This window comes from Callithrix jacchus, chromosome 17 (assembly GCF_049354715.1).
Source record: "Callithrix jacchus isolate 240 chromosome 17, calJac240_pri, whole genome shotgun sequence".
NCBI lineage: Eukaryota > Metazoa > Chordata > Mammalia > Primates > Cebidae > Callithrix > Callithrix jacchus.
In genome coordinates, this window is record NC_133518.1 from 18402152 (window position 1) to 18421178 (window position 19027).

The following is a 19027-nucleotide window of genomic DNA, read 5'->3' on the forward strand; positions in this document are numbered from 1 at the left end:
TTCCAATTATGTGGTCAATTTTAGAGTAGGTGTGATGTGGTGCTGAGAAGAATGTATATTTTGTGGATTTGGGGTGGAGAGTTCTGCAAATTTCTATCAGGTTTTATTGCTCCAGGTCTGAGTTCAAGCCCTGGATATCGTTGTTGATTTTCTGTCTGGTTGATCTGTCTAATATTGACAGTGGAGCGTTAAAGTCTCCCACTATTATTGTGTGGGAGTCTAAGTCTCTTTGTAAGTCATTAAGAACTTGCCTTATGTATCTGGGTGCTCCTGTATTGGGTCCATATATGTTTAGTATCATTAGCTCTTCTTGTTGTATTGATCCTTTTACCATTATGTAATGGCCTTCTTTGTCTCTTTTGATCTTTGTTGCTTTAAAGTCTATTTTATCAGCGATGAGAATTGCAACTCCTGCTTTTTTTATTTTGCTCTCCATTTGCTTGGTACATCTTCCTCCATCCCTTTATTTTGAGACTTTTTGTATCCTTGGATGTGAGATGGGTTTCCTGGATACAGCACACTGATGGGTTTTGGCTTTTTATCCAATTTGCCAGTCTGTGTCTTTTGATTGGTTCATTTAGTCCATTTACATTTAGGGTTAATATTGTTATGTGTGAATTTGATACTGCCATTTTGATGCTAGCTGGCTGTTTTGCCCGTTAGTTGTTGCAGATTCTTCATTATGTTGATGCACTTTAGCATTTAGTGTGATTTTGGAATGGCTGGTACTGGTTGTTTCTTTCTGTGTGTAGTGCCTCTTTCAGGAGCTCTTGTAAAGCAGGCCTGGTGGTGACAAAATCTCTGAGTACTTGCTTGTTCACAAAGATTTTATTTTTCCTTCACATATGAAGCTCAGTTTGGCTGGATATGAAATTCTGGGTTGAAAGTTCTTTTCTTTAAGGATGTTGAATATTGGCCTCCACTCTCTTCTGGCTTGTAGTGTTTCTGCTGAGAGATCTGCTGTGAGTCTGATGAGCTTCCCTTTGTGGGTGACCTGACCTTTCTGTCTGGCTGCCCTTAGTATTTTCTCCTTTATTTCAACTTTGTTGAATCTGACGATTTTGTGCCTTGGTATTGCTCTTCTTGTGGAATATCTTTGTGGTGTTCTCTGTATTTCCTGCATTTGAGTGTTGGGCTGTCTTGCTAGGTGGGGGAAATTTTCCTGGATAATGTCCTGAAGAGTATTTTCCAGCTTGGATTCATTCTCTTCGTCACATTCTGGTACACCTATCAAACGTAGGTTAGGTCTCTTCACATAGTCCCACATTTCTTGGAGACTTTGTTCATTCCTTTTTGCGCTTTTTTCTCTGATCTTGGTTTCTCGTTTTATTTCATTGAGTTGATCTTCGACTTCTGATATTCTTTCTTCTGCTTGGTCATTTCGGCTATTGAAACTTGTGCACGCTTCGCCAAGCTCTCATATTGTGTTTTTCAGCTCCTTTAATTCATTCATATTCCTCTCTAAGTTATCCATTCTTGTTATCATTTCCTTGTATCGTTTTTCAAATCTTTTTTCAAGGTTCTTAGTTTCTTTGCATTGATTTAAAACATGTTCTTTTAGCTCACAAAAGTTTCTCATTATCCACCTTCTGAAGTCTAATTCCATCATTTCGGCACAGTCATTCTCCGTCCAGCTTTGTTCCCTTGCTGGTGAGGAGTTTTGGTCCTTTCTAGGAGGCGAGGTGTTCTGGTTTCGGGTGTTTTTCTCCTTTTTGTGCTGGGTTCTTCCCATCTTTGTGGATTTATCCACCTGTCGTCTGTGTAGTTGCTGACTTTTGATTGGGTCTCTGAGTGGATGCCCAGATTGTTGATGATGAAGTATTTCTGTTACTTGGTTTTCCTTGTACCAGTCTAGCCCCTCCACTGTACGACTGCTGAGGTCCACTCCCGGCCCTGCTTGTCTCGGGTGCACCTATAGCAGCTGCGGAACAGTGAGGGATGCTACCAGTTTCTTTTTCTGCTATCTTTTTCCCAGAATGATGCCTGCCAAATGTCAGTCTTTTGGATATAGAGGGGTCAGGGAGCTGCTTGAGGAGACAGTCTGTACTTTATAGGAGCTCAAGTGCTGAGGTATGAGCTCTGTTGTTCATTCAGGGCTGTCAGGCTGCTACGTTTAATTCTGCTGCAGGTGAACTCATAAAAAAACCCTTTTTTTCTCAGATGCTCTGTCTCGGGGGGGGTTGAGGCTTTCTTTGTGAGTGTCCGTTATGCTGCCCTGCCCAGCTAGGAGGCAGTCTAGTCACTATTTGCCTGCCGAGGCTCCGCCCTGCTGGTGTGAGGTTCGCCCTGTTGCTGCAGGCTCTGCCCTGCTGCTGTGGTCTCCACCCTGCTGCCAGGGGCTACGCCCTGCAGTAGAGTCTCTCTGTTGTAGCAGGTTGCCTCAACAATGGCAGGTTGTGTCAGCAATGGGCGTGTACCTCAGTAGGGGCAGATTGCCTCGGTAATGGCGGACGCCCCTCCACCACGGAGCTGCACCATCCTGGGTTCAGCTGTGCCCTCAGGAAACCTCTCCACCCAGAGCATTTGGAATCACCTTTTGTTTGTCCCATTGCACTACCCCAAACGCTGTTTCCCTGAAATCTGCTGGCCTGGCTCACTGTCCAAGTCCCTTTCAGTCTCAAGTTCAGCCATCTCAAGTCTCAGATTGCGGTTCAACAGGGCACCTGGACCAGTGCGCTTTGTGTGGAACACTGTGTAGCGCCACTGTGCTACAGAGCCGGCCGCCGGCTGCATCCACCAAAACCTCTGCCTGGCATCCCACGTCTCTTTTATACCTGGGAATTTCCCCATTCTGTGGGCAACAAAGATCCGTCTGGAAATGCGGCCCTGACTCACCCTCTCTGTGCATTCACCGAGAGCTTCAATCCTGGGTTGTTTTCACCATGCTATCTTGAGTCCTCCTCCTAAAAGGAACCATTTTAAATACAGGGAATCTAATTAGATTGGCATAGTTAAGGCCAAAAATATAAAGTAGCCATTGCTACCCATTTATCTTCAACCCTTGTCTTTAAGAGGCAAATGAACACAAAACAGGTGAATCTTGCTTGGTTTTGAGACAGTGAAGGAATTATCCCCGTATTTAAATATATTCAAATAACCTGTTATATAAATCTAAATATTAAAACAGTCTCCAGTAAGTTTCAGGATAGCACTCACCATCTTTTTGAAAAGGTTAACATTACTAATGAAGTCTAATCATATCTTTAGAAGGAGCAACTAGTGATAGCATTTGCTAAACTGGAATTACTATTAAAATTTAAAAACTGAACATATTCATTTAACCGGAAGCCAAGGACTGGGTAATTTATACAGGAAAAAAGGTGTAATGGATTTACATTTCCATGTGGCTGGGGAGGCCCCACAATCATGGCAGAAGGAAGAGCAAGTGAAGCCTTATATGGATGGTGGCAGGCAGTGAGAGAGAGCTTGTGTAGGGGACCTCCTCTTTATAAAACCATCAGAGTTCATGAGACTTATTCACCATCACAAGAGAAGCATGGGAAAAATCCCCCCCCATTCAACTACCTCTCATGGAGAACCTCCCACAACACTTAGGAATTCAAGATGAGATCTGGTGGGGGCGGGGAGGGCGGGACACAGCCAAACCGTATTACTTTTCAAAGGAAATTACCTTTAATTCAAATTCTTCATCAAGTTTATAAATAATTCTCATTAAATAACTCCAAAAACTAGATCCATTGTGTGATGTGGTGGAAGGTTGCAGGTTTGAAAAGTATACAGTCATAGTGAATTCTCAGCTTTTCTCCATGAAGGAAAAAGTCACAGGCACAAATTTACAACACAACGAGCAGAAATATGATAAGGAAATAAATTCAGTTAGCTCTTTTGGTTTATATTTTCTTTATCAATAACATGAATAATTATAATTACCAATTATAGATCGTTTTACATAGGCAAAATTTGCATATTTGCTTCATATGTTCACATTTAGGGTTTCATTTCAACTTCACCCATCAGGGAGGTAAAGTAGGTCTTATTATTAATAATAGTGGAATCTTGCTTTCTCAATTATGGTAGCCATAGTTGAGAAACTTCTATCTGACAAGAGCATTTTAAAAAAATCACATGAGCCTCTATAGTCTGAACTAAAATGAGATGTCCTAAATCTTTCAGCTGAATTCTCAAATCCTCCTTCATTCAGGCATCATTATAAGACAATGGTAGAGACAGATGTCACATTAGTGCTAATAATGTTTGTCTTACACATGACATTTATCTTTTCTCTAACATGTCAAGAAGATAAATTTTAAATTCATTTATTTGTGAAGTGCAAGACTCTTTATGACCTAGAAACTTTCCTGGCCCAAGGTATGACAAGCAAACTCAACTATTGAGTTATATTTTATAAATAAGAAAACTGAGGGTCTAAGATATTATAGTCATTCCTTCACTTAGTAATTATTTATAGAACATCTTTATACTGGGCCCAGGTTATCCAAGGATCAACCCCATTATTATTATAAAAGATAAGTCCTCATTCTCATGGATTATGTGATAGATACAATTCAACAAGTTGCACAAATCAAGCACATACAATATTAAAATTCAAAATCACTATATCTTTCATCTTCCCTTCTCCGAGGCACATATTTAGAAATTATTGCCCCTCATTAAAAAATGTACTGTTTCCCCTCCCTATCTAAACTGTCATATTATTTTAATATGGTTAAAGTCATTACCCAGATGATGCAATGTGTATCTACCCCATCACCGGACAGTCAGCTTTTGCGGTTGTGACAAATGACATGTTTATGAGCCTATTAAACATTCTCTCATTCTTCACTTAATTTTCAATCATAAAAGAAAAAGCTCACTATGCAAAAACATTTTCTGCCCCTCTGAATATTGATTTCAAGAACTGATTTTTGCACACATTCACGTAACATGGAAGTTTCTATTTAAACCTGATGGAATATCCATAAATCTCAAAATGCGTTTTCTGGCATAGGAGTAGGAGAGGAGCCCTAGAGTCAGAGTGGGTTCAAATTTTGGCTTTCCCATTTATTATCTGTATGACTGTTTTCTGTTGATGTTGCTGTGTAACAAATCACCCCAATATTTGGTGACTGAAAACAACAATTATTTTGTTAACTTACAGTTTCTGTGGGTCAGGACATTGGGACAGGCTGGGCTGAACAGTACTTAGGAGCTCCAGAACCCTCATGCAGTTATAGTCAGATAGTGGCTGGAACTGGAAGGGCGGTGAGGAACTAGAGCTATTGAGGGCTAGCCAGGCTGGCTGGCTGGCTTGCTTGCTTCCTTCCTTCCTTCCTTCCTTCCTTCCTTCCTTCCTTCCTTCCTTCCTTCCCTCCCTCCCTCCTTTCTTCCTTCCTTCCTTCCTCCCTCCCTTCTTCCTTTTTTCTTTCTCTCTCTCTCTCTCTCTCTCTGTGTGTGTGTGTGTGTGTGTGTGTGTGTGTGTGTGTGTGTGTAATCTCTAGCTTCCCCTAATGGCCCCTCATTTGGGCCTCTTTGGGCTTGCTCCAAGCATAGCAGCTAGGAGTTACAGCAGCATTCTAATGATTAAGGTGGATGTTGTATCTTCCTTCCTGAACTAGCCTTGGAAGTGACTTCTTGTCATTTTTGCCACCTTCTGTAGGTTTCATGCCAGTCCCAAACCAATACAATTCAAGCAGAAGAACTAGATCTCCCCTTTTATTGTGATAATGGAAAAGTTTGAGAAGAACATAAATAGAGATATTACTACATCCATTACTGGAAAATAAAACATGGCACAGAGAGTTTGGTCAAGTTACCTAACTTTTCTATGCGCCCATTTCCTCCTCTATAAAATGGGCATATTATATAGCACCTCATAGGATTTTCCTGAAGTTTAGAGTAATTAGTACTGTTTAATTGCTTAGAACATGCCTGACACAGAATGGCACCTCATAACCTTTAACTATCATTAATGTCTCCAAGTCTCAGAACAATACCACCTCTTCCATAAAGCCTCCCCTACTACTCTCGATTTTTTCATTTTCTCTTCAAACTTACCACTGCTTTGAGTTACGTCTTTTCTAATAGACCTTTTCCAATTTTATTTTAATTATGTGTTCACATACCTACATCCTCCAGTGTACTGAGAACTTATCAAGGGCAGGAACTGAAATGGTTACTCAGTAATATTAGTTTGTTTATTTGGGAATGATTCAGTCCACAGTATGGGCATAAACAGAAGCAACAAAAATGCAAATTACAGACAATTTTGACAACAAGGTAGAATAACATAAAATAAAGAAGGTAAGATATATACCATAGTAACTCATCTCCAGTTAGGTTTATTCTTCTATCAAAGCTTTAAAGGTTATAGTTGTCTTAATAAAGGGTAGCAGGAGATGGAATTTCCAGGCGAGACAAAGGAGCCCTGAGTTGGAAAATTCTGGTCTCAAATTAACATCCAGAAAGTAGATTAAGTTTGTTTGTAATAGACTAGATAAAGTTTAACTGGCTTTCTTATCACTGTAATTTAACATGTAAAGTGTGTATAATTAAAAGCATTTGCTAGAAGAAAATGGTACTTGAGAATGAACAAAAGCTTAGAACTTGCAAGTGATGTGAATTTGTAGCATTTTATTTTTAGAAGAGAAATCAATATTAACGTCAATCTAATGCAACAAAAATATGTCCTTGAATATCATATATAAATCTACAAAATCTTTAACAAGACTGCCAGCTTCCTTTACCAATAAGAATGTACCTACAAATCATAGGAGTGTTCTGCAAAATTTTAAGCAGGACTTGGTCTCCTTCTCCAAGAGTAATCATTTAAATTCAATAAAAAAAGAAAATCATAGTACATGAAAATTTCAAAGAGCCATTCGTGAATAATACAGGCCTAGAATTTGCATTTGTCTTCCTCCAACCCTCCCAAGCAGAGAGATGTTTAAAAATGAATTTTGTAGTTGAACTCTAGAAATATCAGATCTCAGAAACAACAGACAAAGAAACTCTCTTAATTAGCTGTGATGAACGTTGATTATAAGAGCGCGGATATAACAATGATTACAAAAGGAAAAATAAAGTGATGCATCGGGTCCCATGTATCAAGTATAGTTGTGTAATTAGAGAAATTTAATCACAGCAGGCAAATGTGATACATTTGTATTTGTGCATTTGTGCTTTCACTGGCAGAACCGTCCTCAGAAAATATAAAAGCAATAAAAGCATTCCTATTTTATATGCTTTATCTCTAAGCAATTTAATTCTTGAAGATCTTTTTTTTTTTCTTGGTCATTTTTTTACCTCCTCCTCAAATCCCATAGAAAACTCATTTCTTTCACAGCAAAATACTCAGTCCCATTACCTTATTAGATTGTTCTTTTCAGTCTGTCCCTAGCTGATTAGGATGAATAGAAGACACACATGCTCTCAGGGAAAAATAAACTGTTTTATCTGAAATGTTTGATTATAAGAGATGGCCCCTCATTTGAGTTTCTGAAAGGGAACAGGGTAGAATAGCCATATCTAAAGATGAATCCATGAACAGCACTAGTGCTCTCAAGTTCTGTGATATCAGCCAGAGCTTTGCTAACTCATGAATAAATTCTCAAATATAAGAAGTCACTTGGTCAGCTGAACTCCCATAAAAGATTTGGTAACCTGTTAGGAGGTCATAGAGTTTATCGTGAACAAGAGTCTGGCTAGGAGCTTGCTGTCTTTTGATTTCCAGATGATGTTATGGATGAGAAGAAGAGGTCACCCAGGCAATAGGAAGCCAAACCAAGTCAAAGCAAAAGAACCTCACAGAAACCTTAGCTGGCCCACATTATTCCTAGCAAGAGATTTCTGCTTTGCACTGATTACTCATAAAACCTTTTTCCTTGAGCAAAATTTTTTTTTGCTACTGTTGTTCTATAATTAGGTGTTTGTGCTGCAGTTAGATGCAAACATGAAAAAGTGTTCTCATAATGCATTTGAAAATGGCATCTGAGTTATCATTGGTGAAGCTGAATTAAACTATATAATTTATCATTATGAGTGTATCTGTGTTTGCCCTGGAAACTCCACTTAATTATTAAAAAAAAGAGAAAAAACACAAATCATTAGAAGGTTTTACACACACACAAAAACCACACACACACCAAAAAACCACACACTCCTTATACCCTAGTACTTTATATAATTTCTTAGACGTTTGCATATAATGATTTTTTTCTATGTTCAACTTGATAGAATGCAAATATATTCACCCAGGTAATAATGTTACTTAAGATATTCAGAATTCCATCATCCTACAATTTAAACAGCAGAAAAGTTTCTCTTTGATAAAAAGAATCTTGGTACAAACATATGGTAAAAATGGGAAGAAAACATACCCAATTTTCACCTACATGTACTAAAGAACCTCAATCTAAATCGATTTCCAATTCCTTTTTGTGAGCATATTCACAAAAGAAATTAGATATCAGTCTTCCTCCCCATGACACACACATAAACCGTATCTATTTAAATAAACTTTTGTATCTGACCTTGGAGCCCAAATGCCTGTTGGGACAAGGCAGGTAACACAAATGAGTGAAGCATGCACTAGATGCAAATGACCAGTCTACACCATTGGTGGTGGGGAAGGGTAAGATTGTCCACAAGAAGAAAGCTGGCCTAAGATTATCAGATCTTCTGCTATGTTAAGAGAAGCTGCAAATTTTATATGAAACCTGTGTCTCTTTTTTTTTTTTTTTTTGAAACAGGACCTTGCTCTGTTGCCTAGCCTGGAGTGCAGTGACAAGATCATAACTCACTGCAGCCTCTCTCTCTCCAGAGCTCAAGCAGTTCTGCCACCTCAGCCTCCTGTATAGGTGGGATTATAGATGCACACTATCACAGCTGGTTTAATTTTTTTTTTTTTTTCGTAAATATAAGATCTTGCTATGTTGCTGAGGCTGGACTTGAACTCCTGGCTTCAAGTAATTCGCCTGCCTCAGCCTCCCAAAGTGCTAGGATTACAGTTGTGAGCAACCAAACCTGGCCCTGAAATCTCTAGATATAGTTTGGATGTGTATACCCTCCAATTCTCACGTTGAAATGTGACCTCCAATGTTAGGCGTGGGCCTAGTGGGTGGTGTCTGGGTCATGAGGGCAGATCCATTATGAATGGGTTGGTGAAATCCCCTTGGTAATCAGTGAGTTCTTGCTCTGGTAGTTCATGTGAGAGCTGATAGTTTAAAAGAATCTGGGACCTCTCCGTTCTCTCTCTTGCTCTTTCTCTCACCATGTGATATGCTGGCTCCCTTCGGCCTTCATCAGTGATTGCAAGCTTCTTGAGGCCTTCGCCAGAAACACACGCTGGCACCATGCTTCTTGTATCGCCTTCAGAGCTGTGAGCCAAAATAAACCTCTTCTTTATAAATTACCCAGTCTCAGGTATTCCTTCACAGCAACATAAAATGGACTAATATGTCTCTTAATTTTTAACTGTTGGCACAATTTATATGAACCAAACAAAGCATTTTTTGGGCTGATTTGGCACATGGGCTAATCAGTTTGCAAATTGTTCTGTACTATGGCTGCCGCCTGGATCAACAAATCTAGAGGGTAAACTTCAGTGATAGCCTGTGGCCAGAAAGGGGCAACGGTGTATCATAGAACCAAACCAGGTCTACGAGATTCATAGTCTCAATTGCCGCTCAGAAAACCTGCCCTGGGTATGGGGCGCTTCACACTAAATCAAGCCAAATCAGTAAGTTGGAGATTGCTGGATAGGAGGCAAAAGGCAGAGAGAGATTAGGGTAAGGGGGAGATGCCAAGGAAACCAGGTGGTTTCAGAAGACACTGGTGAGCTAAGGGGCCCAATGAGAGCTGTTTCTTCAACAACAAGCAGATATCAATTATTCACAAAGGGAGAAATAATGATAAAGTTTCAGGAACAGCACTGAGAATAAATGAGCTCTTACATTGTTTATGTCAAAGTCAAAATCCTCAAGACACCAATCCTGGCTTCTTTAACTCACCAGAATGGGCCCCAGAGAAAAAGGGCCTAATAGAACATGTGCCTCTGTGAATAATTTAATTAGTATCACAGCAAGTACATATTTTGTTAGCTAATAAATTAATACAGGAACAAAGTTTGTAGGTTAAGAGTTGGTATAGGCCGGGTATGGTGGCTCATGCCTGTAATCCCAGCACTTTGGAAGGCCATGGCAGGCAGATCACGAGATCAGGAGTTCGAGACCAGACTGGCCAACATCGTGAAACCCTGCCTTCTAAAAAATACAAAAATTAGCTGGGCATGGTGGCTCGTGCCTGTAATCTCAGCAATTTAGGAGGCTGAGGTAGGAGAATTGCTTGAACTGAGACCCGGGAGGTGGAGGTTGCATTGAGTTGAGATCCTGCCAGTGCACTCCAGCCTGGGCTACAGAGTGAGATTCCATCTCAAAAAAAAAAAAGAGTTGGTATAAATTATTGTGCAGAAACGGCAAGTGAAATGTACAAGAGTATTCTCTAGTAATCCACAATCACCTACTTTGTTGGTATCTCCTAGATGTTTAAACATGAAGGCTGGGCGCGGTGGCTCACGCCTGTAATCCCAGCACTTTGGGAGGCTGAGGTGGGTGGATCACGAGGTCAAGAGATCGAGACCATCCTGGTCAACATGGTGAAACCCCGTCTCTACTAAAAATACAAAAAATTAGCTGGGCATGGTGGTGCGTGCCTGTAATCCCAGCTACTCAGGAGGCTGAGGCAGGAGGTTGTGATGAGCTGAGATTGCGCCATTGCACTCCAGCCTGGGTAACAAGAGTGAAACTCCGTCTCAAAAAAAAAAAAAAAGAATGAAGATTATGAAATTATTTAATGAAAATTAAAGCTCTCAGTTTTATGTAAATGTTTTTCAATACTTCACTTTAAGCTGCAGAAATATGGCATATATAAAAGAAAAATGGAGCAAAATCTACCATGCCTCCTTCAGAATGAATCCATCACATGTGAAGAACATTCTTTCAATAACTTGAGAGCCTTTCTTGAACCTGAGTTTCACTGCCTTGACACTCTGAGAAGGCTGAAGATGATTACTAGCCCAGAGAAGTGTACAAAAGCAGGTTGAGCAGGAGGTCATCAGGAGGATGGGTTGGGCAGAGAAACTGTATTCAACTTAAAAGATAAGCAAAAGCAAGAACACCACCATGGCCACCTCCAAGGTGGAGAAAAGTAAGACTTTGTTTCCTGAAAGAATCTGTTATTTAGAAAGTGAAGGAGAAGTGGGTGTCTAGATTGGGAAGCAAGTTTAGGCCAATAAGAGCAGTAAACAGAAACTGTCACTCTGTCTAGAAAACAGCACCTAGATTTTAAACCAAATTCTAGTGCTACTTTGCAAAGCCTGAACTATACAGGAAGGAAGAGAAAAAAATCAGATTCTCCATGGCCCTCGTCCAGCCAGCTTTAGTTGTCTTTCACAGTTTCAGCATAATATGGTTTTAAGAGTTAATAGTATTCAAAGCCCTCTTTGCATAAGGACTCATGCTTTCCTTACCATAATTCTGACAGGCTTTAAGGTCTATATATTTCAAAATGAAAAATGTAGCTCAGTGAAGTTATGTGCCCGTGGTCACCAAAATGGTAAGCAGAAAAGTCAGAACTAAAACCCAGTAGGTCTTTGGATACTTAGTGTAATGATATTTTAATTGCACTTACATTTTTGTGCTGTGTATGTATACATTCTTTCATATTCTCCCAACTGTTTATGTTCTTTATCCTCATCAGCATCAGTCTGATTTTTCTGATCTTGCTGTCATCAGGTAATTGTTCCTCTCTCAGCTGAAGACACCTAATGATGCATCATTCATTGATCGTGATATTCCATGTCAAGTTTACGATAAACTGCTAAGAGATCTGCTGGCTAGCTTGCCATAAAGTATAGGGCAGTGTGAACCCTGAAACTACGAGATGGGTCTCAGTTAGTTTAGAAACTTTATTTTGCCAAGATTGAGGACATGAGCCTGTGACCCAGTGTCGGGAGGTCCTGAGGACATGTGCCATGGTGATCAGAGCATAGTTTGGTTTTATACGTTTTAGGAAGACACAAGACATTAATCAACATTTGTAAGATGAATGTTGGTTTGGTCCAGAAAAGCAGGACTACTCAAAGCAAAGGTGGAACAACTTGAAGCAGGGAAGGGGCTTCCAGGTTATAGGTAGATAGAAGACAAATAGTTGCATTCTCTTGACTTTCTGATTAGCCTCTCCAAAGTAGCAATTAGATGTACATTTATCTCAGTGAGCAGAGATGTGACTTTGATAGATTAGAAAGCAGATTGACTTTTCCCTTTAGCGTGGGGCCCCAAGATTTATTTTTCTTTCACAAAAGTGGAAACAATAACAACAAAAACAAATAGTCAAAATGAAGAAAATAAACCGTGATACTGTCACAGCAGAAATGAAGAAAAGCTGGGGGAGCCTATCACTGAAGACCAGACTAGGTAAGAACTGGAATGTTCAAATTTCAAAGAAACCAGTGAATTACAGAGAAAGGGAAACAGACATGCACATGATAAAAATTAATTTCCATTTCTTGTTTCATGTGTCCCTAAAGTAGCATCAGGGAGAAGAAGCAATTTGGCAAATGTATCTTTTGTGTTTAAACATCAATTTGATTTGTTATAGATAATTGTCATTCAAATATCATATTTTCTATAACTAGAAAAGACTAGAAAAATAAACTTTCTAAACTGTTTATAAGCTAAATTTGACTTTTAAAACAGAATTTCAGTAAGAGTGAAAATCTGTAATAAAAGGAAAAAATAGATACTGTTCTTAATCTTTCATTAACTAAGACCTGGATCTTTCATAAACATTTAACTAGAATTGGCATATGATAGATCCACATTTAAATGCTCCTTAGGAAAAAGGAGCAAGTAAACAAGAGAAATGTGACTTCAACACACACACATCTAGACACATACAAAATATAGCATTAGTATAGCAGGCTAAGGATAGGAGATGATACTTGCTTTTTGGAAACGGGAAGTGAGAAGCCCCTCTCGCCTTTCACCGGCAGCCTCATATCCCACATGATAGCCACTATTGACCATGACCCATCGCCAGGTGCCCAAAAGCTAAAAGCAAACTAATTACTGCTGATAGTTAAGAATTCTATTTGAAGCCGGGCGCGGTGGCTCATGCCTATAATCCCTGCACTTTGGGAGGCTGAGGCGGGTGGATCACGAGGTCAAGAGATCGAGACTATCCTGGTCAACAAGGTGAAACCCCGTCTCTACTAAAAATAACAAAAATTAGCTGGGCATGGTGGCACGTGCCTGTAATCCCAGCCACTCAGGAGGCTGAGGCAGGAGAATTGCCTGAACCCAGGAGGCAGAGGTTGCGGTGAGCCAGATTGTGCCATTGCACTCCAGCCTGGGTAACAAGAGCGAAACTCCGTCTCAAAAAAAAAAAAAAAAAAAAAAGAAAGAAAGAAAGAAAAGAAAAGAATTCTATTTGGGCAAAAAGAAGCAGTTAGATTGACATCAATATCCAGTAGCTTACAACTCTTTAAACTGCTGGTCAACCTGTATGTCTTTGAAACTAAACAACTAAAGCCACTTATAATTGCAGAGAAACTTTTGGTATAAAATTCAGCTCCTGCTACGTAGGCAAGTTAGTTCACTTCTGCATACATGCTAATGCCCATCCCTCCAATATTCTTCCTCCAGCTCATCTCCTCTTTCTAACAGCCACTGATACTGTAAATTCCATTCCCGCTGAAGACAGCTGTGGCTATAAAACTTGACTCATGAAAATATTAATGAACATTTCTATTTTCTCTCTGTGCTTTTCTTCTAGTTTCTTTACACAAACCAAGAACTGGCTGCTTCCTGCCTTTAGAAAGGGAAACCAAAGCATCTCCCCATTTACCTCTCTTATGGCCCTTGTGAAACATCTGTCACTTGGGAAAGTAAACACATTTACAAAATTTACCAGAGGAAGTTGAACCATTTGCTGAATTCCAAAATATAAGATATGCCTGAATATTTAATAGTGAATTATCTAGGCTTAGAAGTTAAAACTGGTTGCAGAATGGACTTTTTAGGATCTCCACTCAGAAATCTGAATTCTTCCCTAAAGTCACTTATTATTAAAACATACTCATCTTCATTACCCTTGTAGTGAATTGTTCATGTCTTTTTTTTTTTTCTTTGAGATGGCATCTTCCTTTGTTGCCAGGCTGAAGTGCAGTGGCATGATCTCAGCTCACCACAACCTCTGCCTCCTGAGTTTAAGTGATTCTCCTGCCTCAGCCTCCCAAGTAGCTGGGACTACAGGCCAACACACCAAGCTAATTTTTGTATTTTTAGTAGAGATGAGGGTCTCACCATGTTGGCCAGGATGGTCTCGATCTCTTGACCTCGTGATGTGTCCACCTCGACCTCCCAAAGGGTTGGGATTACATGTATAAGCCATTGTGCCTGGCCCTCATGTCTTTTTTAAAAACTAGAAATAATGTTGCTTCTTCTTCTGGCAACTTTAAAAAAATTATTTTTCTGTTTCCTGCCTCAGGCTTCATTCCTTATAGCCATTAAATCTCTTTATATCTCCAGTAACTTCCTCTTCAAAGTCCTCTCATGTTGACAGCTATTTCCATACTTTTAAAAATACATTCTTCAGTTACCAAAAGTCTCCTTATTGTGAGCCCAATGGTCTTTTCTTCACTGTAATTTGCTTTGAACCATGCCAGGTTAAAAAAAAAAAAAAAAAAAAAGGAAGCTCCTGAGTTGATGCCAGCTTCTTCATGTGATACAAACACTGTCTCTTTGTTTTTATATTTTCATTCTGCCATGCCCATTTTATTCTTGGTTTCCACACTAGCTGTCCTTAAAAGGCATTTGCATCTTATTGCTGTCTTGCTCTGTCAGTAGCTCTTCCTCTATTACTGCATCAGATCTAAACTCCTTTGCTTGCCTTGCATGGTCCTCCATCAGTTTGTGCACAAAGTTACTTTGTTGATTTCCAAATTTACGCATGATTAACCTGGTAGCCTGTATGCTGCAGCCATTTCCCATGAAGAATGAAAATATATAAAGTATTAAAAGAGATGAAAAATGCCTTATTAGATTTCAGCTATGTTCATTTTTTTTTTTTTTTTGAGACGGAGTTTCGCTCTTGTTACCCAGGCTGGAGTGCAATGGCGCTATCTCGGCTCACCGCAACCTCCGCCCCCTGGGTTCAGGCAATTCTCCTGCCTCAGCCTCCTGAGTAGCTGGGATTACAGGCACGCGCCACCGTGCCCAGCTAATTTTTTGTAATTTTTAGTAGAGACGGGGTTTCACCATGTTGACCAGGATGGTCTCGATCTCTTGACCTCGTGATCCACCCGCCTCGGCCTCCCAAAGTGCTGGGATTACAGGCTTGAGCCACCGCGCCTGGCCTGTGTTCATTTTTAAACTCAATATCATACATTAGAATTTCAGTCCTTATAAAATACATTACTTAAAGGGGGAGAAAAGGCTTATGATAGCTGAAGAGTTCATCATCTCATTCTGTAGTTATTTATTATAGATGCTCCCAATCACCTTATTTTTAGAAATGCATTGATGGCTAAGAGTGATCACATGTAAAGCTCAAAACTGCTCATACGTAAGTTTACAGTTATCACATATAACATAGGGAAATGGTTACCATTATGAACTGAATTTATTTGTTAATACTTCATTAATTTCATGTTAATATTTCTTCCTCAAAGCCTAACCCACAGAGAATTTCATTACTACAATTCAGGTATCAAATCTCTTTCTAAAACAGAGTAAAGAGAAATCTTTAATAAAAATGGATCTTTAGTTTTATAGACGAAACTGTGAAAAAGAAGATTAACTCTTCATCAGTTTAACTCACAAAGCAAACACAGAAGGAAATAGCATTATTCAACATTTAAATTATCTAATCAGTCTTGGGAGTTTTTTTAGTCTATCCAAGGTAAAGGAATTTTACACCCAGTTATGTTAAATTTCTAAATAGTAGATTCAAGTAAATCCTCCACTGAAAGAAATAAATCACTTCTGTGCTGAGGAAGCTCTATTAAGATACAATCTGAAAGATCTATTGAGCCCCGAAGTAAAATATATACATATTAAAAGGATAAACATAGGGAGAAATGTCTGTTATGCTTTATTGTGAATATATCCACTCAAATGTTCCAGAGCTCCTGATTTCTTCTCCAGCAACAACCTTGACTCCTTAAATATTGTTTATGTTGGTCAAATGAGAACATACAGAGTTTCAATGCAAGCTATCTGCCTAGTAGACTTCCTTTTGAGAGTAAAACACTCTTAAAGCATCATTTACTTTCACAAACAGCATATGCTCACCATGTGGCACCCATTCTTGTTAACACCAAAGTAGCAATTTGAGCTTAACAGCTTGGGATCTCTGTTTATAATAATAGTAATATTCGATGTCAAGTCCTCAGAGTTTCAGATGTCAACGGTGATCATGAACATAAATGCAAATTCCCCAAATGTGCTCTCCTGGGAAAATGATTCTTGCCAAGGCCAAAGAAGTCAGTAGACATACAAATACTTGGTCTCCAGCTTCTAATAAGCCAAGGAATTGTCTTTCCAATTTCACCGCATCACCTTCATCTGGTTCTAATGTGTACACATGCCTAGTGAATTAGTTCCCCTTGGGGGAAAATTTTGTTGTCTCAAGACTTGAGATTTTCAATGAAGTACCAATGATCTGATAAAAATTGTTGAATTTTTTTATTATAACTGTTCCCTTCTTTTTATATGAGCCTGTTTACTTTGTGAGCACCCTGAAACCTTCTAGCATTTCAGAATAATGTTTAAAACATGACATTATTAAGAAACTTTAAACTAACAGCTGTGAAAACAGACCTATGTCATTATAATCACTGAGAAAGTCCCTTAACTGGGATTTCAGAATATAAAAGGAGCACCTGCAAAGAACTGGCAGGGCGAGAACCAAAGAGAAAAGAGAGAAAGAAAGAAAGAAAGGAAAAAAAATCCATCAAGCAAAGAGAAGGGGTGTTTCTATTCTTGACAATTCATTTGGAGAAATGAAAATGATTCAGTATTTGAGAAGAAAACTTAGTTTATGGGGGAGGGAGGGTATAGTTACTGCACTGGTTTACACAATCATTTAGTGTGTCTATTAAATCACTTATTCTTTTCTATTTTAAATAGCTATTAACCTGTTTTACCTAGAGACTGTGAGCTCTTCTAGTGCCACAGTGTGTGTGCATCTGACAAACCAGCACCTAGTATACAGTAGATAGTCAATATTTGTAGTTGAAGAAATGATAAAGACTAGAAATAATATAGAAAACGCATTTTTATCAGACTAAGATACAGAAGTAGGAAAAGTTTCAGCGAAGGAAAAATATTATTCCATATGAGCATTGCATTAATGGGAAAAAAGTGTTCAATATGCATTAACATACTATGCTAAGACAACCACAAAGAATAAGCAAATTCTGTAACACTCATTTGGGGGACCCTCATCTCTCAGGATAGCCTGTGTATGTCCAACAGCGTGAAGTTCTTTGTTGGCCACTGAACTTCCTGGGTTTTAGGAGTAAAGAAGGCAGCCAATAGTATTATTATTTCTCTGATTTGGTCTTGTAGCATCTTGTTCTGATAAGTGAGAAAGATGAGACAGGCAAAGGGCCTCCTGAAAGCAAATCAGGTAAGTCCAATGTATCAGGAAAGAGATTTCAAATAGGAGTTGGTGGACTGAGGGACAGAGAAAGTGGTGTCCAATTTCAGCTGGGCCCCAAGCGTGACCTCTCAGGTCTCTTTGCCTGTCTTGGCTTGTCAAACTTCCCAATCCCCACAGAGCTGATAAGGTATCTTCTTCATTTTCTTCGAGGTCTATCAGCCTCGAAGCTCCTTCTCTTACATTATTCCAACTCTTCCACCATGAAAAACATGACCTCTCTTTAGTTTATTCCCATTGAAACACTGTCACTTATTTTCCTTTCCTTTCCTTTTAATCCAAACTCTTTTTGGCTTAAACGTCTCTACTTGCCCATCTACATTTTGCTTTTCTACCCACTGTACTCTGGCTTCCAGCTCTATCACTCTACAGCCATTGCTGTCTCGAAGGTTGCCAATGACCTCCTAACTGCCAGTTCTATAGACACTTTTAGTACTCACTGTAATGATTTCTCTGTTGCATTTGATATTGTTGATTCCTGCTTCAATTATTATACAAAAAAGCTGAAAATAATAGTCTAGTTATGAGCATTTGTGTAAGTAAAGGGCTTAGGACAGCTTTTTAAAAATAATACAGGTTCTACAAAATGTTCAATATTACATTATTATTCCGTTGTGTTTGGGACTCCTGTTTCTGTGTCTGTCATCCAGTGTCCTAATCACTGCACGCTCTTGCTGGATAATCTTATCAGTCTTTTGATTTCAAGAACTACTGTGTTATTACCATCGCATCTATATACCTGTAGCCCAGTGCTCTGCCAAATCTTTATATCAATAGATCTAACTTCCTGCTGTAAATCCCCATCTTGATTGACAAACGTCTCCTGGGATAGAGTCACTCCTTGTTGGGAACCACTAGTTAACTCATATGTGGTTATTTGTATCTTTCCCCAGGTGACTACGGACATCCTGGATGGCAATGCAATGTCTTCTTCATCCCTGTGTTCCTCAGACACAGCACAGAGCCACACAAACGGAAGCATGAAAAGGACTCTCCAATTCTCAGTTTAGAAGATCTTACTTTAATGGAAACTCACATTCATGCTCCCTCCAAGACACAAACACAATAGTCTCTGTACATACTGTTAAATTTAGTCCTTTTTCTTTTTCAAAAAGGAAGCATCTGGAATGCTTCAATAATGAAAAAAAGTACATGTTAAGTGGATGGTGACTGGAATTTTGAGATAACAGCATACCATTAAATTTAGAAATCAGATGAAACTTTCCTTCAAAAAAGATCTGAATAATAATATACTCTATAAAAGGAATGATTTGATGTTTTTAAAAATAATCCAGGGAAACAGAAACGTCTAAAAATTTCACAGCAGCCCAAGTCTAAGACTTGAAAG

General features: G+C 39.1%; 1 protein-coding gene across 13 annotated transcripts in view; it reads right to left on the bottom strand.

Moving 5' to 3' along the window:
- LOC103788721 (uncharacterized) overlaps positions 1 to 19027 on the bottom strand; it is a 682665-nt gene that overhangs the window by 283460 nt on the left and 380178 nt on the right. For 11 of the 13 annotated variants that reach the window (XR_013528871.1, XR_013528865.1, XR_013528870.1 and 8 more), the window contains one exon: positions 2836 to 2903. The exons of the other annotated variants lie outside the window; for them this stretch is intronic. The gene's annotated coding sequence lies outside the window, so the exon portion shown is untranslated. The remainder of the gene's footprint in view (positions 1 to 2835; positions 2904 to 19027) is intronic. 13 annotated transcript variants of the gene reach the window in all.